We start from the raw sequence: 6,000 nt of genomic DNA on the forward strand, positions 1-6,000 counted from the left end.
GGGTATTCTGAAGACCATGACAACGATGGACGTCATCCTGGGACTCCATTCGACCCAGTTCGCCAAGCATTAGGACGACCACCGGATTCAAGCGGCCGAAAACCGCTTGTCACGGGCCGTACGAGCGGCTCTGGAGCAGCGCAGGATGGCCCAGATCGAGCAGAACCCCCTTTATGAGAAAGCGGAAGGACTAGTTTATGGACCCGGAATAGCAGATTGAACGTACGTTGCATAATATTGCATTTATATGTAGTCAAAACTTGAAACGCGTTTTTCTCGAAATGACTTTTTTTTATCGCGTGGTATGGTAACTTCAAATCTACTGAACCGATTGGCATGATTCTTTGTTTCCGGCGAAGCTAACTAAATTGTCTAGGAGTTGTACCACTTTTATTCCGATCCATAAAATATAAATAATTTTACTTGGCTGACGAAGTCGAAAAGTCGATGAAAAAAAACCTTATTTTTTTTCAAATGGCCGCCATTTTGTTTCCTATGGTCCAAATAACTTAAGCGAGATACAACTCCTAAAGAATCTAACATACTTCGCTAACGTCAACTCGATTTTGATTTCAGACAAGCCGGCTGACCTGTGACATACCGTGCGTGAAGGTCTACATCGAAATTTTGTATCGTTCCGATGGCACTTCCGCCTTTGTTCTTCGACATTTCCGGTCGAAAAAAATCCAGTTTGTAGAGGAAATATCAATAAACATTTTGACCAAATTTGACACTGATATCCATAACACATCCCGAGAAAACAATTCTCAAAGAACATGCTTTTTTCAGGCCAAAGATGATAAACCTCTCCTTAAGAGAATCATAACTGGCGGTGAAACGTGGAAGAGCTTTCTTAAGGGAATCATAACTAGTGGTGAAACGTGGGTCTATGGTTACAATGTTGAGACCAAGTTCAGCCTTCACAATGGGTCAGGAAAGAAAAAATGTTGAAATGTGTGTTAAATCTTATGGGACTTAACTGCTAAGGTCATCAGTCCTTAAGCTTACACACTACTTAACCTAAATTATCCTAAGGACAAACACACATGCCCATGCCCGAGGGAGGACTCGAACCTCCGCCGGGATCAGCCGCACAGGGTCAGGAAAGGTTCTCCAAGAAAAAAAGGTCGTCAGGTTAAGTCAAATGTGAAAGCCGTGCTGATAGCTTTCCTTGACTTTGAACGGTTGGTTCATCGTGAATGCGTGCCGCAGGGACAAACTGTTAATCGATGGTACTATTGGGACGTGTTGCGACGTCTACGAGATTATGTAAGAAAGAAACGGCCTAAAATGTGGCGAGACAATTCATGGCTCTTGCATCACGATAACGCACCCGCAGATTCATCCCTATTGGTGCGTGGGTATTGCACGAAATACGAAATCACAGTGCTGCCTCATCGTCCGTACTCTCCAGACCTGGTCCCTGCGGACTTTCTTTTATTTCGAAAATTGAAAACCCCATTGAAAGGACGGAGATTTGTAATGATAGACAAGATAAAAGAAAATTCGCAGATGGTGCTTCGCGCGGTCAAGCAAGAGGCGTACCAAAACTGCTTCCGGAAGTGGAAACGGAATTGGGAGCGGTGTACTAATTATGGAGGAGAGTATTTCGAAGGAGACCAAGCACAATAAGTTGAAACGTCCCCTTAGAACAATTATACAAGACTGTCCTTATACTCAAAAATCACTTACCTCACAAAAATCTTCGTTACTCGAACTACAGCAATACAGCGAGCGCCACTACTGCCAGCTAAATAACAGATTCAAACTACGGAAGGCACTAACTACTAATAGGCATAGTTAGCAAATGAAAGATTTTAATAGAGAACAAACTATGTATTTACCTTAATAGTCATCAAAAGTCATAATATATACAGCAGTTCATGACATCCATTTTTACAAATTTCAAAACTCCGTCATCTCTCTCCTCACATCGACCACTGCTGGCGGCTCACCTCCAACTGCGCAACGCTACGCGCTGTTCACATCCAGCTGCCGCTGCCCAAGACTACAATGGCAGACAACAATGCAAACTAGCCACAGATTGCACACAGCACAGCCAGTGATTTCCATACAGAGCGCTACGTAACGTTGTCAATAATAAAACATAAACAGCCCACTTACAAAGTGAAAGGCACGCGTTCAAAAATTTTGTGGTAAAGTCCCAGAATTTTTTGAACAGACCTCGCCTGCTACCCCCCAGGGCAATGATAGTATATCTAATACAAAAAATGTGTACTCATGGAGGTAAAAATTTCCTTTATAAACTATGAACCAAATAAAAACTAGATTTACGAGAAGTTGTTTTGCACATAGTTTATTTTTAGGTGCACGAGCCACTAATACCTAATGGAGTGATAAAACAAAAAATAACTCCTCCTTCACAGGCCATGAAGGCTCAACGGTACTGACCGACCGCCGCGTCATCCTTAGCTCATAGGCGTCACTGGATGCGGATATAGAGGGGCATGTAGTCAGCACACCGTTCTCCTTGCCGTATGTCAGTTTCCGAGACCGGAGCCGATACTTTTCAATCAAGTAGCTCCTCAGTTTGCCTCACAAGGGCTGAGTGCACCCCGCTTGCCAACAGCGCTCGGCACACCAGATGGTCACCCATCCAAGCGCTAGCCCAGCCCGACAGCGCTTAACTTCGGTGATCTGACGGGAACCAGTGTTACCACTGCGGCAAGGCCGTTGGCAGTGATAAAACTAATGATATTAAATGATGGCTCCTGTAGAAGTGATTTTTTGCGAAAATGCTACTGCATCTAAATACGGCAATATGAAATTGGCACTAAACGTTTAGAGCCTACATTCAACTTCTAATAGAGAATGTAATCGCTACAAATAGCAACATGAACTTCCCAATGACACTACATGCTGTTAGCTGGCGTCTGTTTCACTCTCTTTAGATTAATGTGGAGGGACAAGATTAATTAGGCACTGATTGGGACAATCTTACTGGACGTGCAGTACACCAGTAGCTTTCGTCACATTGGTCTTCTGTTATCCTGATATTTTGTCTCTCTGAACATTGGAAAATAATATTTGCTTTATATGGTCCAGCATTAACATTTTGTGGAATGATATAGTCTGGTGTGAATATCCTAACATGACAATATGAGGTCACTCCAATGTACCTGGGAAGTCTAGCTCCCAATATGAACCACACCAAAAGCTGTGTATTGTGCCAGCAAGACACATCATGCAAGCACTGTTTTGACTCTGTATATGGGTTTTCTCAATGACACAAAGAGTAGTAAGAGAACCGACTAGAGCTTGTGGCTTGCAACAAGGGAGCATAGAATTTCAAATCGTGGGAAACATCTTAGACCGTATAGAAATAAAATATTTTTGTCAAAACCATGCAGACTGTGACAGGATAAGCGGATATTCTGTAACGTGGCCATTGTAGAAATTGCTAAGGGACTATATACTAGACATTTTGTTAGGTGTCATGACCGTCACAAATAGGTTAATACATGTCTGCTGGATCATCAGATGACTGACCTATCAGTAGCATTTCATGTTTCAGAGGCGCATCTGAAAGTTACTGAACACATGCGCCAAAGTGTGCTGCATAGTTACTTTCACGTCTTACTGTGCAAGCCGTGAAATATGTGCTGAAGAGCTACTAAATGATATGGGTTAAACTCGATAGATCCCAAAGACGAAAAGGCTCTTCTGATAAGCTCTTATAATCTCAACATTAAAAACATAAAAACAAGCATATTATTTTAAGAAGATTTTTGGAAGTTTGTTTGGCTATATTTGTAGAAAGAAGAGCAAGCCTCCCAAAATTTCAGAGGATATTTGACTCCCGCGATCTCAGCCATTGGCCTCTTTAGCTGCTTGCACACTGAAATTTTCGCTTCTCATGTTGCAAGCCACAGCAACAAAGCTTAGTCGAGCTCCTTCCAGTTTTTTTTATTAATTTAAGGGCTCACTACTTATCTTGGTTAAAACCGTCTTTCTCTATTTCCGTTGAAGTTTTTACAACTCCAGAAGACTGTGTTTCACATAAAACGCATTATAGACATCGAATCAACTTTGATGAAAAACACAATGGCAAAATATCCAGGATTCCATTAGTAACAGTCTTACGTTCCACTTCATAGACTTTTGTTAAGACGTGACGTGGCCTTTAGCCTCAATTTGTCACTAGTTGTTTCCTGAGGTTCTCATTTTACTTACTTCTTATAAATATGGTTGAATACGAGATGGATTCCACACTAACTGCTTGTTCAAGCTTTCTCTTTTTCCGAAGACACCAAATATTTAATCGCTAAAGCACTTCCTGGCATAAATGCGATACTCACTTTTGTAAGGATCAAGAGATAGAGATAAATAATAAGCACGCACGTGCTTAGAGGTTGTCAGTGATATACTTTTAACAACAAGCTCGAAAACATCACATTTAATATTCACGAAGCACAAATCACAACGACCAAAAAGAGAAACTTAGGAAAGTGTTTCTTAATGCTTCGTAAACATAATTAACAAATTAATTCGTACCCTTTTCTCTTACATATTATAACTTGTTGTAGAATTATCAGTTTTTATCTCCCAACGGTATATTTACTACGAAGAGGCTGTGTTAGATTTCCTCAACTCCCTCATGTAATTCACAGGAAGTAAATTTGCTGAGCATGCGTTTGCACTACAAACATTTATTCTCTCCACCCATTTCCGCCGAGATACCGACGTGTGCTGGACGGTAACGTTCCCCTATACCAATTATTTCACTATTGCGACCGTCACGAAAATAGACACCTCATGGTCATATCATCGTCTTACGGCATTGCCAGTTAGGGATAATTTCAAAGTTTAATAAAAATTCCGAAAAAATACTAGAAATCTCTATTTTTCCAAAAGAAAATTCTTGCTAGCTGCTAGGAAAAAAATAAAAATAACGTTAGAAGAAATTTTGAAGAAAAATAATTTTTTACTTCAGAATGTGGAAAAAACGGCACCACTGACATATTTCGATTGAAAAACTATAGGTACATTCTCAAAGTTTATAAATGCAGGTGGTGCATATTTTATCGTGAAAGCCTAAAAGTTACCCGAGATTAAAAAAAAAAATAAAATACCTTAAGAGATGTGAAACTGTTACACTGTGTAAAGAAAAATGTCGTCGCTCATGAATTTACGTTCTGTTGGAGCTTACAGAAACTTCCAGCGAGCAAGTCGTTAAGAAAACTATAAAATTAATTTTTGAAAAATATGAGACGTCATTATCGTATCGTGCCATCCATGGTCGCACATTATTTACGAGACACTCCGTGCGGGGCAGAGCGTGAGTAGTTGTAAGCCGCCAACAGGACTAGTTCCGACGGCTCGCCCTGATGCGACCGAGAATGTTCCCAGCCTCCAGAACTGTTTTTTACTTGCAGTCATTACAAACCCTTCATCGCTGCACCCATCACCCAAATCGCCGATATACGCTATACAAAAGTAAGTATGTATTTTCAGCCCACTATTTCTTTTGAAGTAGAGCAAAAGATATTTGTTTCTATAGCTTTGTGAAACCTACGTTTCATCGAAGTGTACAACAAAACTAGGGTTGCCATGCATCCTGATATATCGGAAGCGTCACCGTAATGGATCTTCTTGTCCCGACATTCCGACAAGACCCAATTTTGCCCCGATTATGCAAAATACTGTTACGAGCTTAGATTAAGGACTAAAGTAACGCCATCTGTTAGCGTAACATGTAGATGCAGCCCATAAACTATATTCCGCACGAACAAGCCATGAAGACCCAACAGTACAGACCAGCCACCGTGTCATCATCAGCCCAAAGCCATCACTGGATGTGGATATGGAGGAGCATGTTATCAGCAAACCGCTCTCCTGGCCGTGTGTCAGTTTACAAGACCGGAAGTAGTATGGAAACAGGGACACCACTTCAGGTTGCATTGTTGCAAAATTTATTCAAGATGTCAGATCCAAGATGGCGGCGATAGAAGTGGCAATATCGCAATGACGTCATGGTGG

The 6,000-nt window shown here is 41.1% G+C and overlaps 1 pseudogene; it reads right to left on the bottom strand.

The window, feature by feature from the left end:
* Positions 1-2,581: 2,581 nt before the first annotated feature.
* On the bottom strand, positions 2,582-2,699 carry LOC126102276 (5S ribosomal RNA; annotated as a pseudogene).
* Between the last annotated feature and the right edge of the window lie 3,301 nt (positions 2,700-6,000).

The sequence above is a fragment of the Schistocerca cancellata genome, chromosome 1 (genome assembly GCF_023864275.1).
Source record: "Schistocerca cancellata isolate TAMUIC-IGC-003103 chromosome 1, iqSchCanc2.1, whole genome shotgun sequence".
Lineage (NCBI taxonomy): Eukaryota > Metazoa > Arthropoda > Insecta > Orthoptera > Acrididae > Schistocerca > Schistocerca cancellata.